Genomic DNA, 17,927 nt, shown 5'->3' with positions numbered 1-17,927 from the left:
GAATATTTATTATTCTTTATAGGTCAACACCAAGAAAAGAAACACATTTGGTCAGTTATAAAAGAAAATCTGATGTGCCCCTATGTTTATCGCAACACTATTTACAATAGCCAAGAATTGGAAGCAACCTAAATGTCCATCGGTAGATGAATGGATAAAGAAGATGTGGTACATATACAGAATGGAATACTACTCAGCCATAAGAGGAGGGCAAATCCTACCATTTGCAGCAACATGGATGGAGCTGGAGGGTATCATACTCAGTGAAATAAGCCAAGTGGAGAAAGAGAAATACCAAATGATTTCACTTATCTGTGGAGTATAAGAACAAAGGAAAAACTGAAGGAACAAAACAGCAGCAGAATCACAGAACCCAAGAATGGACTAACAGGTACCAAAGGGAAAGGGAATGGGGAGGATGGGTGGGTAGGGAGGGATAAGGGGGGGAGAAGAAGGGGGGTATTAAGATTAGCATGCATAGGGGTGGGTGGGAGAAAGGGGAGGGCTGTAAACACAGAGAAGACAAGTAGTGATTCTACAACATTTTTGCTATGCTGACGGACAATGACTGTAAAGGGGACTTTATAGGGGGAACCTGGTATAGGGGAGAGCCTAGTAAATATAATATTCTTCATGTAAGTATAGATTAATGATAACAAAAAAAAAAAAGAAAGAAAAGGGGTATTACTCCCTGATAGGATAAAACTAACTGTAAATCAACGATTAATGCATACTTTAAATATCCTTAATTTTGATTACTTAAAGGGTGTCAGATGATCGGCTATGGAGGTACATTTTTATGATAATATTCCTTTCTATAAAAAAAAAAAAAAAGCAGGTCCTGTGTGGTGACCTCCAATGAGTTCTACACAATGGTATAAAGGGCACATCAAAGTGTGGGCAAAGGGTCTGTTTGTGTTTATACAGAGGATCAAAGCCTAATTTGGCTACCCAGAAAATGAACTAAGATACGATATGAAGAACTTCCAACATCAGCACTCTCTGGAAGACTCATACCAGATGATCATCAAAAAACCTCAACAAAGATCCAGGCGATGCTGCAGTTGTAGCTGCATTCATCCCACTGGTTCCTGGACTTGCCATTGGAATGAAGAAGGAGATATATAAGCTGGCCTGTGCATACAGTAAAACAACAAATTTGAATGGATCTCTACTGTTGGAACTCAACCAAGAATTAGGAGAAGTGCAAGTTGTAGCGCTCCAAAATCTTACGACTATAGACTATCTACTGTTAAAAGAACATATGGGATGTGAACACTCCCCAGGAATGGGTTGTCTTAATTTGTCTGATTTCTCTCAGACTGTTCAGTTTCAGTTGGACAATATCCACCATATCATAGATAAGTTTTCACAAATGCCTAGGGTGCCTAACTGGTTTTCTTGCTTTCACTGGAGATGGCTGGTAATTATAGGTCTGCTTTGGTTATGTAACTGTACTCCTATTATGTTAATGTGTGTACACAATTTAATTAGTAGTTTAAAACCTATACATGCTTAAGTTACTCTACAAGAAGATTTGTCAAAGAAATAATCAATCTTCCCATGTTTTCTTCCACCTGCTACTCCTATAGCTTTTCTTCTTCCTTCCTAATTACAACCCTTAAATAGAATTCGTGCCTCAAATCAAATTTACTGAGTATCATAATTCTTCCAAGTGATAAAGATACCTCAAGACAGATACTGGGCATAAAAGCCACAGGGCATAAATCTGCAATATTGCCTCTCTCTCACTTACCAACTTTACATTTCCCTGTATGGCCCTGGAAGATGACTGGTTAGCCAGAGACGGGTAAGATTCCTCAAGAGAGGAACAACCTAAGACAGGCACAGTCACCGGGGGGCCATCAGGTGAGAAATTGGAGATCAACAGAGGTGAGGCTTAGAACCTCAACCCCCTGTTTTGAGAGAAATCTTCTGCATCCGTGGATGTTTTATTGCCCTTGTCTAGCTTGGATTAACACTTAGTCTACAGGCACACACCTGATCATCTACATTTGCCCTCTTACAGCACTAAACTATGTTTTCTACCTTTATCTTGCATCTACCTACCACTTCAGCATTTTATTTAAAAAAATAATGATAATAATAAGGGAGAAATGTGGGATTCACATATAAATCAAGTATAAAAATCAAATGAATATTCATATTTGACCTGATTGTTTATAGTTCATAATGCGTGATCAAAACTGAAAGTTTCTGTGATGACTGCCCTTGTACCATTCACCATGTTAGAACTTATTCACTATGTAAGAATTTGTTCACCATGTAAGAACTTGTTCGTTATGCTTCAGAAGATTGGAGACTGATGAGAATTAGGCTTGGGATGGATTAATGATTGTGCATTGTGCATTGAGTCCCCTATACAGAATTTTATTGTTGTTCACAACCATTTGATCAATAAATATGAGAGATGCCCTCTCAAAAAAAAAAAGAAAATCTGAGTAATTTTGGTATTTTATTAATCAGTATCCAAAATTGAGCTATTGTTTTCCATCTCTTAGTAGCGTCCATATGTGAGAAGACAAGAGTTCTCTTTTTGCTCAGAATATACTATATTAAAAAGGGAAGGAAAAGTTACTATATATTTTGTTTCTGGTAATATTTATTTCCTCTGCTCCTGCATTTGCCATTTCTACACCTCATTTTCTATCATAAAATTACTCACCTAGATAAAATTTAGAATAAGCTTATTAAATGCCCTTACAAAAATCTACTGTACACTTGGTTACAATTCTAGTGAATTTATGGATTGGTTCTGATGAAATGAAACTTTATAAGGCCATGTCATTTTATTAATAAAATTAGTATATCTATTTATTTATTCAGATATCATCTTTCATGATTTTCCTCAAATAGGTCTTGAATGCTTCTTAAGTATACACTTTGTTTACTTTAGCCACCTTGAAAGATTTTTTTTAACTAAAATTTCTACTTGTTTATTTTTGGTATATAATGTAAGAATGTTCAGTTATTCAGCTTGTACCAGACTATATTTCTTACTAGTTATTATAAGCTTGAATTGAATCCTTCTGACTTTTTAAAGATATGGTATCAAATTATCTGCAAATAATTTCAATATTCAAATGTTGAACAAGCATAAAACATTTGACTACTAAACATAGAACTGACACATATCTTAACATGTATGAAAATTTAATATATGACAAAAGTGGCATCTTAAGTATATTAGTTAATAAAAGATATGGGACAATTGCTTACTCACTTCAGAACATTCTGTATAGAGGTGTATACTTTCAGATGTACACAGACATATAAGTATAAGCAATAATTAATCCTAAATGCATTTATGACATAATTTTCTAAAACATTTCAAGTTTTCAGTAAATGAGTTAATCTATCTATCAAATTTTGGTGTGGTAAAAACTTTCCTAAACATGCACCCACACAAAAGGAAAGAAATTATATAGGAAAATGCTAATAAACCTGACAATTAAAAAATATCAGACTTCTATGTAGTGGATTCCTTTATATATAAAATTTAAAAATAAATAAATCTGAGGAAATATTTGCAAAAATTTGAATAGAATTTTTAAATTATTCCTAATACATGAGGATCTCTTAAAATCAACAATACAAGGTAAATAGTCCACAAGAAAAAATGGGCAAAGGATTTAAAAGTCTTTCAAAAAAAAAAGTAAGATTAGATAGATAGTAAAGAAGCTACCCTTGAACCTTTTCTACCCACGAATCCAAAGCAGCTATTGCAATAAGTATGTATCTATTGATAATCACCCTAAATGTAAATGGACCGAATGCACCAATCAAAAGACACAGAGTAAGAGAATGGATAAAAAAGCAAGACCCTACTATAAGCTGCCTACAAGAGACTCAATTCAAACCCAAAGACATACACAGACTAAAAGTAAAGGGATGGAAAAAGATATTTCATGCAAACAATAGGGAGAAAAAAGCAGGTGTTGCAGTACTTGTATCAGTCAAAATAGACTTCAAAACAAAGAAAAGAACAAGAGACAATGAAGGACATTACACAATGATAAAGGGGTCAGTCCAACAAGAGAACATAACCATTGTAAAAATCTATGCACCCAACACAGGAGCACCGACATATGTGAAACAAATACTAACGTAATTAAAGGAGGAAATAGAATGCAATGCATTCACTGTGGGAGATTTCAACACAACACTCACTCCAATGGAGAGATCAACCAGACAGAAAATAAGTAAGGACACAGAGGCACTGAACAATACACTAGAACAGATGGACCTAACAGACATCTATAGAACTCTACACCCAAAAGCAGCAGGATACACATTCTTCTCAAGTGCACATGGAACATTTTCCAGAATAGACCACCTACTAGGCCAAAAAAAAGAGTCTCAGTAAATTCAAAAAGATTGAAATTGTGCCAACCAACTTCTCTGACCACAAAGGTATAAAACTAGAAAAAATTGTACAAAGAAAAGAAAAATTCTCATAAACACATGGAAGCTTAAGAACATGCTCCTAAATAATCAACAGATCAATGACCAAAGTAAAACAGACATCAAGCAATATATGGATACAAATGCAACAATAGCACAATGCCCCAACTTCTGTGGGATGCAGCAAAGGCAGTTCTAATAGGAAAGTATATAGCAATCCAGGCCTATTTAAAGAAGGAAGAACAATCCCAAATGAATAGTCTAAATTCACATTTATTGAAACTGGAAAAAGAAGAATAAATGAGGCCCAAAATCAGCAGATGGAAGGACATAATGAAGATCAGAGAAGAAATAAATAAAATTGAGAAGAATAAAACAATAGAAAAAAATTAATGAAACCAAGAGCTGGTTCTTTGAGAAAATAAACAAAATAGATAAACCCCTAGCCAGACTTATTAAGAGAAAAAGAGAATCTACACACATAAATAGAATCAGAAATGAGAAAGGAAAAATCACAATGGACACCACAGAAATACAAAGAATTATTAGAGAATACTATGAAAATCTATATGCTAACAAACTGGGTAACCTAGAGGAAATGAACAACTTTCTAGAAAAATTCAACCTTCCAAGGCTGTCCCAGGAAGTAACAGAAAATCTAAATAGACCAATTACCAGCAAGGAAATTGAACTGGTAATAAAAAAACTACCTATGAGCAAAACCCGTGGACCAGATGGCTTCACTGCTGAATTTCATAAAACATTTATTGAAGACCTAATACCCATTCTCCTTAAAGTTTTCCAAAAAATAGAAGAGGTGGGAATACTTCCATACCCATTCTATGTAGCCAGCATAACTCTAATACCAAAACAAGGCAAAGACACCACAAAAAAAGAAAACCACTGACCAATAACACTGATGAATATAGATGCAAAAATATTCAACAAAATGTTAGGAAACTGATTTCAAAAATACATCAAAAAGATCATCCATCATGACCAAGTAAGATTTATTCCAGGAATGCAAGGATGGTACAATATTCGAAAATCCATCAACATCATCCACCACATCAACAAAAAATAGGACAAAACCCACATTATCATCTCCATAAATGGTGAAAAAGCATTCAACAAAATGCAACATCCATTCATGGTAACAACTCTCAACAAAATGGGTATAGAGGGCAAGTACCTCAACATAATAAAGGCCATATATAACAAACCCACAACCAACATTACACTTAACAGTGAGTAGCTGAAAGGTTTTCCTTTAAGATCAGGAACAAGACAGGGATGCCCACTCTCCCCAATTCTATTCAACATAGTATTGGAGTCCTAGCCGTGGCAATCATACAACACAAAGAAATGAAAGGCATCCAGATTGACAAGGAGGAAGTTAAACTGTCCCTGTTTGCAGATGACATGATATTGTACATAAAAAACCCTGATGAATCCACTCCAAAACTACTAGAGATTAGGAACTACTGTAAGATTAGGAAAATAATTCAGACAAAGCATAGCAATAGTTGTTATGGACATGGTTGCTGTGTTTGATTGAGAAAGATGTTTCTTTGCACTATTTTTACCCTTTTGCTCTTTGTTCATGCTTTGTGGCTGGAACTGTTTTGCTAGTAAAATTCAATGTCAAGGTCAAATGTGATAGGGGATAATGACAGACTTCTAAGTATATGGAATGAAGATCAAAGACATGCATTGGTTTGATTTAATCATGTTATTCTTTCTTTTATAAAAAACTCTTCTATTGTGGAAATTTTTAAGCATATATAAAAGTAAAGAGAATAGTACAATAAAATCTCAAGTACCTAACAAGAAGATTCAAGGGTATTAATCTGTTTTGATCAATTGATTAATTTATTAGTTTGTTTATAATAAAAAAATAAGCTTAAGACTACTTAAAAGCTCCATTACTATTGTAAGTCTAAAATAAATTATTGTAATATAAATCTGAAATCGGAAGCAACCTTTTTGAAAGTAAAATGTTAAAATAAACATATGTAAGGATTCTTAGGAACAACATTGTGCCAGAGCAGAATATTTGTATACATGGTTTGTAGATCCTTTGCAAATAATCTGTTAATAGTGACCAACCTTGGGAAATGGAATTGGAGCAAGTGGCTAAGGGGAGACTTTTGTCTTTTTGTACTCACTTTTATTGTTTGACTATTTTAAAATTCAGCTTTCATTTTCTAAGTAAAAAGAATAAAAATTATTTAAAATATTTAAGATAAAAGCATAAAGGAATTATAATGATAATATAGTATTGATGAAACAAATTGTAACAGTGAAAATAATATTAGAAAAGTGCAAAAACAGGAATATAACTCAGTAGATCAGAATAAGAATTAGGACAAGAAAAGGCTGTGTAAGTTATGTAAATGCTTTTAATAAGCCAGAAAAGTGCACATTAGTTAATAAATCAAGATAAGCCAACTGACTAAATAGTTGACAACAAATGAAGTTTGTCTAACTCATTCAATATAAAGAAAACATTCTAGAGGGATTATACACACAATTATAAATATCCTTAGATGCTTAAAAATAAGGTGATTATTCATTGATCGCATGTGGTAGAATACTTTACTGAATATGACAAATGTAAAATTATTTTATGACATCAAAAATGTTTGTAAAATATTTAAGAAAGAAAAGTTATAAAAATACACTGTAATTCTTGAAGGGCCCCCACCAGTAAGATGGCAAACTTCCGGCTTCTCTTCTGGGTCCTCAGTTCCTGACGACACCACCTAAAGGCCAATCACCCCTCTCCCCACTCCCACTCCCAGCACCTAGCCAATAGCCACCAGCCCCGTAAAAGTGACACCACAATCACCCCATGCCCCTTCCTATATAACCCAGCACCTTTCCCCAATAAAGCGGATTTCTCCGGTGAATTGCTGCTGTGTGTCGCTCCTTTCCTTTCAATTCTTATTTTAAAATTTGTCTCTCCAACCTGGGCATGTGTGCATATTTCTGAGTGATGGGATTATAAGTGACTTTTCTTTTCACCTTTGTGTGACTCTGTAATCTCCAAATGCTCTACAACAAAAACAAATTGCTTTTTAATCAGAAAATAAATAATGCTCTTTCACTTGATTCTTTGTGATCTGGTACCTGCTTACTTCTTCACCCTCATCTCTTTCCTTTTCCTATCCTCCTGCTTTATATTCTGGAACATTATAAATATCCTTTCTTAAAGCTACTATTCATTGAGGAGTCCTGTATTTAACTCTTTACAGTCATTATCTCATTTCATCTTTAGAATGATCTTACTCTTTGGTAATATCATCTGCCCATTTTATGTAAACAATGAAACTGAGACTTAAGATAGTGAAGTTAAGGTTTAATTACTAGGATTGAAATCCAGGCCCCTGGATCTAAGCTCCATGTTCTTAACACATACTGTGGCTTTTTCAAAACCTAGTAATGTTAAAATAGCAATTAGTGTTGTAGAGCAGAACAAGAGTAAAATCAAGCAGTCTTTCATTTTGCTGTAAACTGACATGGACACTAGTTGCCTTCATTGAAACGTATTATTTTTTTGGTTTCTCTGTTTTTCTTAGCTTTTTATCTCTGTAATTCCATTATTAGACAGTTGCAATATTTTTTTACTTTAAAGAGTAAAAGGCAGCATAATTCACAATAGCCATGAGGTGGAAGCAGTCCACATATCCACCAATGGATGAATGGGTAAACAAGAAGTTGTATACACATACAATGGACATTATTCAGCCTTTAATGGTAAGAACTCCTGTCACAGGCTATATCAAGAATGAACTTTGAGGATTTGATGCTAAGTGACACATAAGCCAGTCACAAAAAGATAATGCTATACAATTCCATGTATAGCATTATGTTTTTGAAGCATCTAAAGCAGTCAAACTCAGAGAAACAAAATAGAATGGTGGTTGCCGTGTATTATGGGGAGGGAGACATGGGGAATTGTTCAATGGGTATAGAGTTTTAGTTTAGCAGGATGATAGAGTTCTAGAGATGTTTTACAACAATGTGAATACAGTTAACACAACTGAACTGCTCAAGATGGCTAAGATGGGAAATTTTATATTATTTGTCTTCTACCACAAAATTTAATAATGATTTTTTCTTGGGTAAAAACGAAAGGAAAGCAGCACAATTTCCTTGAACATACTATTCCTGTTACCTAGTTTTTGTTTATGCTTTTATTTCTAAATTTGTCAAGTACATGTTCAGCATGTACTACTTCTATATTTTATCACACCACTGACTCTTCAAATCCTGTCAGTCTCATTTTTATTTCCATGACTGTATTAAAACCCAAACACTTTTATCCATGCATGGCCCTTCCTCATTTCATATCCTCTTCAGTCTCTATGACATTGGCATAATTTAGCTGTAAATACTTCTTAAAACCTCTCCTTTGTGTGATGGTAAGTCACTGTGTCTTAACTGCTTTTCTTCTTGTATTCTGCTACATCTTTATAATGTTCTCTAAACCTCATCCTCAAGTTGTTACTTCTGATTTCTTCTTCTGGTTGTCTACATCCTATGGAAAAACAAATCACAGAACAATGCAAATCATACTGCTACAAAATTGCGAATCCTCATTTCAGCTTCAAAGCATTCTTGGAATTCTTTCAAAATTTTCTGAGTGATCTGTCTTCTGCCAGCATACACATAAATTTTACCTCTTCCCTAACTTTTTATCCTAGGCTTCAGATAAAAAAATAATAATAATCTACAGTTTTCTTAGACTTTATATTCCTCCACAGGAACATTCGGGTTCCTATGACTTGAACCATCCATTAATTGCCTAGAGTCATCTTTAGGATACTCACTTTCTTAAAGTTCTTTATTCACTCTACAGTGTAATCTTGACCATTATCTTCACAATGTCCAGAAAGATATGTGCATACTACTTTTCATGCAGTCGTATTGTCTTTAAAGGATTTGATCAGCTATTGTCTCCCTGGACTGAGTTGTTTCTTCAAGGTAGTAAAGATAAAGATACTGCTTATCTATTACCTATACATCAATACCAACTAACACATAGGTAGGATTTTAAAAGTGAGTTGAGCGAGTGAGTAAATAGCCTCATACTCATATTCCACCCCAACACATTAGCACACCAACCCATTCACTCTCTCAAGGAAATGTAAGTGAGAAGAGGGCCCTCTGCTGGCTGTTGAGATGTTAAACTCTGACCTGGAGTTGGGAAAATCTTGACTTAGAAAATCCCGATTGATCACCAGGTTAAAAAGAGTGAATGAATTGACTAAGCTAAATCCAGAGGAAGAAGGTTGAGTTCAGTGTGCCAGGGACAAGATACCAGGATTTGTGTATGCCTGCACAAACAGACTAGAATGCTCACACACAGCCTTGTTTGGCTATCCAGGGATGTCTGACCACAAGAAAATCCTACCTGAGTCCACTGGGGCAGAAAGTTCAGATTCCACCCTGGTCCTGTCAACTCCTAGTGTCCACACCCATGTAGTTAAAAGAAATGAGGAAGGAATCCCTCACAGGAGAGCACTGAGACAGCAAGAGGAGATCTGGCAGATTAGCTTTTGGTGCAAAAGGAGATGCAGTGGATGTCCACAGCCCTTACTGTCATTCTAGTATCTCTGGATAACAGCTTAATCCTCCACAGGGGAGTTGCAGAACAGGAGACATAAGTAGCAGTAAAAGAGAAGAGCACGTGTTCTGTCTAGAGGCCAGATGGAAGGGAGAGAGGGGGTAGGAAAGTGAAAGGTAAAGCCCACCCCAAAGAGTAGAATCAGGATTTCAGACTCCCCAAGAGGACTAATTCCTCCTGGTCATCCTACCCACTCTCACTTTGAGGACCAGCATGAGACAAACACAGGACAGTGGGGTCAGTGATGAAGAGATGTTAATGAAGTGTGGTTTCTGTAGTCTGCTAATCCATATTCTGGTAGTCAACTTCCATTGCTGTTTACTAAATATTCTGAAGGTTGGGACATCATCTGAGCTTTGAGGTTTATTCCATCCCAATCCACCAAGGAAACAGCTTGGAGGATTCTCCGGGAAGGAAGTCTTTAAACCCAAGGCCTTAAGAGCTGTTGTAAACAGAACATTCCCTGGAGCAATCAATGCTGTTAACTTTTTTAAACGTTTCTACAATGGAAAATACCCTGGGGCATTTTTATTATGACAAGCTGAAATACCTGAATCTCATCTGGTATGAGGTACTACTCTATTGTTCTAAACCAGTCTCAGGACCTCTGGCATCTCCCAAGTTCTTTGTCAGAAGTTTCTGTCATGATGGTTGCACAAAAGGCAGCTGACAGAAGTACATTCTGCATCATTTGGACGATACCCCCCAAACTATGAACTGCCAGAGGATTTCAGAACAATTACCTGCAATTGTATTCAAAATGCTTAAATGTCTTTTGCTAATGGTAGGAAAAAACCTTAAGGAGAGGTACATGATGCAGTTTAATATATCATGACTATTTAAATGAAGGCTTTATTGTAGCTTTTCAAATACAGAAGAGTGGTGTGAGAACTAAATGAGCATATACCCAGGGCCATAGAAACAAGTCCAAAAGAGAATTCTTGATTTCCCCACCAGACTCCCTCCCTTTTGAATCTTCTACATCATCCACAGCATTGCTCAAGTCAGAACTTAGGTAGATTTCATTTCTCTCTTTTTTTCATCTTGTACGGTGTAACTCTGGAGGGAAAATATGTTCCCAGCCTGGGGCAAATAACCTTTGAAGCCAAAATCAGTCAAAAGGAGAAATAAAGTGGAAGAAACCAGGTTATTGCCTACAAGCAGTCATCTACTTCTGCTTACCTGTGTCTCTTGCCACCTGGATATAAAAGGACCCCACCAACACCTCTCAGGTCCAGCTATGCATTTTCTCTCTGCCCTCTTTGTAATCACCTGTTGATATGGAGGTGGACTACTTCTTGAAAACATCTATTGATATGGAGATGCCCTAAGGCCAGGTGAGAGATTCTGGAAATATTACAGTTTTACCCATGTAAGTCCTGTCTCCCCACATGTCTTACCACCTCCTCCACCTCTCCATTGCTACCACTCTAATTAAAATCATCCTCTTTACCTTGGGCTACTGCATAGCACTCAATCCTACTGACTGTTTTTCTTGCTTCCATGTTTGCCTACTTTCCATCCATTTTCCTTATAACACTTAAATTAACTTTTAAAAGTATAATATCATGATGGATTTCTGTTGAACATAAAGTCCATCATCTTTTTGGGACTTCCAAGTTTTTGATGGGTTGAATTGTGTCACCCAAAAAGATATGTCCACTTGGAACCTTATTATGTGAACTTCTTTGGAATAAAGGTCATAGGAGATATAAATAAGGAAAATTTCCAGATGAAATTGTTACTGGACACAGGTTCTTGGTTGGTCTTGTCACAAGAAATAATTCAAGAACAGGCACAAAAGCATTTGAGCCTTAGAAGTTTATTAGACATGTTGCAGAGTTGAGCACAGGCAGATTTAAGTCTTGCTGAGGATATAATAGGGAGCTTTTTTATGTAAAGGGAGAAGATATTTACTAAGTGGGAATAGTTTTCAAAGAGAACAGTCAGAGTCTTCTTGGGGTTCAGGCTTATGGCACCCTTACAGAGGGTGGGGGAGTTTTTGGCTGTACTTGGTTCTCACCAGAACTGTTATGGCCATCATCCTCCACAACAGGGGTCAAAACCACAATGCTAATGTCATGGTAATAACAGTGTAATGCGCTTTGGGGCAAAGTTTGGGCCAACTTTTCCTCCATATTGGACTAGCCAGTTTAGACTACTCTGTTAAATGCATTCTCACTCCACACATTCCGCGAGAACAGCTTACGTGGAATATGTAGAGTAAAAAAACTGCCGAATGTAAACAAAAGCCCACTCCCCTCCCTGTTCATATCTGGCTGTCTACTTAAGCTAACAAAATCATCCTGGATTGGGGTGAGCTCTGAGACCAATGAAAGGAGTTCTTTCAAGAAGAGGGAAGACACAGAGACAGAGAAACAAGGCCATGTGAAGATGGAGGCCAGGACTGGAATGATGCAGTCACCAACCAAGGAACGTCTGGAGCACCACAGAGCTGCAACAGGCCAGGGAGTGCCCTTCTCAGGAGCCTTCAGAACGAGTATGATCTGAAGATACCTTCATTTCAGACATCTGGCCTCCCAAACTGAATTTATGATGTTTCATGCTTCAATTATTGTGACAATTGGCTATGGAAGTCTTAGGAAACTAACACAAAGGCCCTCTGCCTGTTTCTGTGACCTCATATGTGCCTTGTCACTCTCCCTGCCACTCACCAGCCTCCAACCATTCTGACCTTTCTCTGTCCTGATCTCAAAAAATGTCTTCCCATCCAAGCCATTCAGACTGTTCTGTCTGTCTGGGCCCTCCTCTCCCAGACATCTCCTTGGTTGGTTCTTTCTTCTTCACCTTTTGGTCACAGCACAGACATTAATTTCTCAGAGATGTTCTTTAACGGAAATGTCACCTTTTCAGGAAGGCCTTTCCTAATCATCACTTAAAATTGCAACCAACTCGTCCTTTTTTTTCTCATCACACATGCTACCATCAGACATACTGTGTATTTTATTTATTTGTATCATTGTCTTCTAAATGTAAGTCACAGGAATTTTGAGCTTTGTTCATTATATATTCGGCACTTGGAAGAGTTCTCCATAAACAGTTGATAAATGAGATATTGATTGAATAAGTGAGCTCAAATAAACTTGCCATTGAAATCAATGTTGTATGGGTTCATTTATATACAAAAGCAATAGTCATACAACCTGTGGCATAAAGAAAATTTATTTCCATTAAAAACTGAATAAAGAATAAAATACTCACTCTAGAGAACAAGGGTAGTTCCCAGAAAGGTGTGCTTTCAGTAGGTTGTTTCTCACATGCTGTTACTAATCTATTCTCTGTTGAACAGTCATTGATAGTGTAGCATCCAGTCAGAGGTTGGTGTTTTCATTTAAATATATCTGAGTATCTGTACTTTCTTACCCTGTTCACCCCACCAGTATCCTAATGAGGTCAGCTATATAGTTTTTATATAATTGAAAGTGATCCATGGCCACTTTTTCAATGATCATTCCAATTATGTGATATGACTTCCCTTTTACTTAATGGCAAGCAGAAAGGAAATGATAAGGTGAACTTTTGAATGACCACGAGGCAGAAGCATGTTTAAAAATAGATGTTGTTATTTATATCGTATCTTCTCAAATAATCTGTAGTACAGGACCAGTTTTTTGTTTCCTTGTATAGGATCATGCTTGTCTACACAGTCTGAAAACAATACACATTACACATGCATAGCAAATCTATTGCTGTGCACATTTATTCTTCCACACAGAATCATTTTGCACATGATGCACTCAGTTCAGCAAGGACATCACTACACAGAATGAGCAGTCTTTTTGCTCAGGACAGGCCAGGGACAATGAAGCTGGGGCAGTAGAAAGTCCATGTGGCAAGCTTGACTTTCATCAGCATCTTCTCATTTTCTCTGGTTCATGCCATCCTTCACCTATAATTACACAGTTCGCAGATGACTTAAGAAAGCTCATGAAGTGAAAGCAGAACTTCCAATTGGAGTTGCTCCCAGCCAAACATAAAGTGCTCCCATACTCTTCCCACTTCCTGAGAGGAGGGGTTGGCCATGGTCAGTGGCACTCTTTTTTTAATTAACAAAAATTTAAAGATTTTTGTATTTTTTGTATTGAGGTACATTCAATAAAAAGCACATCTTAGCACACAGCTTGATGAATTTTGACATGTGTATACATGCATGTAACCATCGCCAAGATCAAGATATCAAACAGTCTCACTAATTTCTCCCCCTTCACCTATTTCACCCATCCCCCAGTGCTCTCTCCTATGGCAACCACCAGTCTGTTCCCTGTGCCTCTAAGTCATTTGTGTTTCATTTTTTTTCCTTTGTTTCGTTTTCTAGATTCCATATATAAGTGAAATCATATGATATTTGTCTTTCTGACATACTTCACTTAGTATAATACCTTTTAGTTCCATTCATGTTGTCACAAAAGGCTAGATTTCACTTTTTTATGGCTGAGTAATATTCCACAGCTATGTATTGCTTTTTAACATCTCTTCATATATTGATGAACATTTGGATTGTTTCCATATATTGGCTATTATAAATAATGCTGTAGTAAACATAGGAGTATATATATTTTTCCTAACTAATGATTTTGTTTTGTTTGGATAGATTTCGAGAAGGAGAAATGCTGGGTTGTATGGCAGTTCTATTTTCAGTTTCTAAGAACCCTCCAAACTGCTTTCCCTAGTGGAGCAGCACTTTTCTTTATATGACAAGAATGCTTGTAAACAGCTCCATGCAGATGGGGTGGGACAAGTCAAGGGATATACATATGAGTCTGGAATATGAAGCAGGTGTGTGTGTGATGTATCAAAGACGTTTGCTAGATTGTATCATTCCACACCTTATTGTATAAGACAGGAGCTCCCTCCTTTGTGGATGAATTGACAATAGCAGTATTGGGGGACTCTACAGAAAAAAGAAAGAGTTCCAATATCCAAATTTCAGAGTGAAAATAATTTTCATTTTATAGAAAATTGTAGAGCCTGGCATATTGACATTAAGTAGGATTCCACGATCTGTGGATGACTAGATGATGTTGGCATGAGATAACTCTGGGAAATAGTGTGGAGTGTAGCATCAAAAGGCAGTGTCCCTGGGTGAAAGTGAATTGGTAAAACCACAGGGCAGTGTAAATTAAAACTCTTCAGTTTTTAAAAATAGCCTCTAATGTATTAGCCAAAGAGTTGTTACCAGGCAAGCAAACTGCAAACAGAGAGATTAAGCTTGAGCAGGACAGCACTAGATAAACCTGAAAACATTACAAAAGGTACAAGGATATAAAAGATAAAGTGCTCCCATATGGTTATTGATATCTCAGACTAGGATGGGAGAGGAAGCTGTTTATGGTATTGAAACAGGTTGAATGGTCTCAATTTCCATGATTTTATATCAATATAGTCTCCCTCTGAGAACTCCACCTTCTAAATACTTTCTTAAATGCCTCCTTCACATCCTTGTTCCTCAGGCTGTAAATGAATGGGTTAATCATGGATGTTATGCCTAAGTAGAACACAGAGATCACCTTGTCCCCTTTATTTATTTTCTTGGAATGTGGCCACATGTAGGCAAATATAGTTGACCCGTAGGTTAAGAAAACAACGAGATGGGGACAACAGGTAGAAAAGACCTTGAGCCTCCCCTCCCTCTACTTCAGCCACACCACAGTAGAGATAATGTTCCAGTAGGAGAAAAGAATGAGGCAGACAGGACCAAGGAGGATTACCATAGCCATTGCAAAGATGGCCATCTCTGTGCTATATGTATCTGCTGAAGCCAGCTTCAGGAGAGCAGGAGGGTCACATAAACTATGATTGATTACATTCTGTCCCTGGTATGGGAGACATCAAGTAAATGAGGTGTCTACCAGAGACACAAATGTGCCACAGGTCCAGGACCCTAGGACCAACTGGACACAAACCCTCTGGGTCATGAGGGTGGAGCAGTGCAGAGGCTTGCAGACAGCCACAGCGGTCACAGGACATCACTGCTAGAAGTGAACTTTACAGACAGCTGATGGTCAGGAATAAAGCCATCTAGATCGAGCATCTGGTAAAGGAAATGGTCTTTCTTGTTATCAGCAAATGGAATAGCATCTGGGAGATGATCACGGCAGATAAACAGAGATCAGTAAATGACACATTTATAAGGAAAAAGTACATTGGTGTATGAAGTCGAGAGTCAGTGTGAGTGAGCATTACGATGAAGAGATTCCCAAACACATTCAGCAGGTAGATGATCTGAAATATCACAGAGAGCAAGATCTGGGTGTGTGATTTGATGAAAGGCCCAGCAAGATGAATTCAGTCAGATAGGCCTGGTTTTCTCTGCCCATCGATGTTTAGTCCTGTCTACACATCAGCATAAACAGAGTGACCAAAAGCTGACTACGATGGAGCACCGAATCCTTACACTGAGGATCTCAACTGAAGGAACAAATGTATTTGATTAATAAAATTCTTGCAAACATGTAAGAGACTTGATTTTCTAAAATTTCCATCTCTATATTCCTACTGAAACTATCTAATTTGAGGTATCGCAAAACCAGAAATATGCCTTCTTGGTGATCCTTGCTGCCAGGCGATTATCAGTTGTAGAGCAATTGCCTAGCAATTGTGTGGTTAATGTCAAAAACTGTCCTAGAGAAAAGTACATGTTATGTATCTGAACCAAAGACAAAGGAAGCAAACATATTACATGGATTTAAAAAAAAATAAAGAATCCTCCCTCTAGTAGAAAGCCCAGCTTTTTCTTTTTTCTAGTTTACTTGTCAGTCAGCAGAGTTTCTTTTTCATTTCATCAAGGAGCAGGCCAATAGTGAACTTTTCTTTTGTGTGTCCAAGGGATCCTTTATGATCCTTCCAAGTAGGAAGAGAGTTTTAAGAGACCATGGTGTTATAATCCACAGTCCTGGTCCTTTCCTAAATTCTTCACTGGATCAAAAAAACCAAGGCTTGAAAGCAGTGTTAAAGAGTAAGGCATGACGGGACTCATCATCAGCCGGGACAGTAGAGACGCCATTAGACCTAGGCAGCATCATATACTATGGAATTAGGGGGGCCCTTCATGGAGACTAAATGCAGCCACAATAGCTGTCTCTAGTGTTGCAATGTCTTATCTCGTGTAACAGTGTTTGAGCTCATTCATGCTGCAGTTTGTATCAAAGTATTCATTCAGTTGGAGATGTGTATCAGTAAGAAATCAGGCACGGGTCCAGTGCTTTGAAGCGAGCAAGGAAGCACTATTCAAATTCTATACTTTGTTGTATGTCCGGAAGAAGCAAGGAATAGCATAGCTGGATCCAAGCTAAGAGGGAAGGAGATTAGAAAGATTTAGGGAAGGTAGCAGGGCCACGTGTAAATGGTTGGGAATCAGGGTAGGAGTCTGACATCCCTAGAAAAGATTGAAGAACTGTCTTAAGCCTGCCCTTTTGTATAAAGGACTTGTAAGAGAAGAAGTCTAGCCTACCTGGGAGGGCCATTTTGGGATGGGGGTCAGTCAAAGACTGCAAACATAAAATGGTTTTCACATGTAAGTCACTATATCTAACTAGCAGTGCAGGAAAAATGTGGTCTGATCAGTTGTGGCTGTGTCACTGGCTTGGGACCTACCAAGTAGGAACTGATTTCGACACCGCAGGTTGACAATGAGGATTCTACTCATGAATTTCCATCTAGATTGGATCTGAAACTGGGACTACTCCAAGCATACAGAAAGACCCATGGGTTTTGAAGGACAGGGAAGGACTGGCAGGAGTAAATGAGACCTATTTTCCCTTTAAATATAGTGTCAAGAGAATACGCTAGAGGATCAGTAAAAGAGTCTGCAGAATCAATGGCCAAATAATTTATTGATTAATAGGTTCTT

General features: G+C 37.2%; 1 pseudogene; it reads right to left on the bottom strand.

Annotated features, from left to right (window-relative positions):
• Positions 1-15,447: 15,447 nt before the first annotated feature.
• LOC118914839 (olfactory receptor 2D3-like) lies at positions 15,448-16,395 on the bottom strand (annotated as a pseudogene).
• Between the last annotated feature and the right edge of the window lie 1,532 nt (positions 16,396-17,927).

This window comes from Manis pentadactyla, chromosome 9 (assembly GCF_030020395.1).
Source record: "Manis pentadactyla isolate mManPen7 chromosome 9, mManPen7.hap1, whole genome shotgun sequence".
Taxonomy (NCBI): Eukaryota; Metazoa; Chordata; class Mammalia; order Pholidota; family Manidae; genus Manis; species Manis pentadactyla.
Note: the sequence above shows the minus strand (reverse complement) of the source record. Positions and strands in the feature narration are given on the sequence as shown.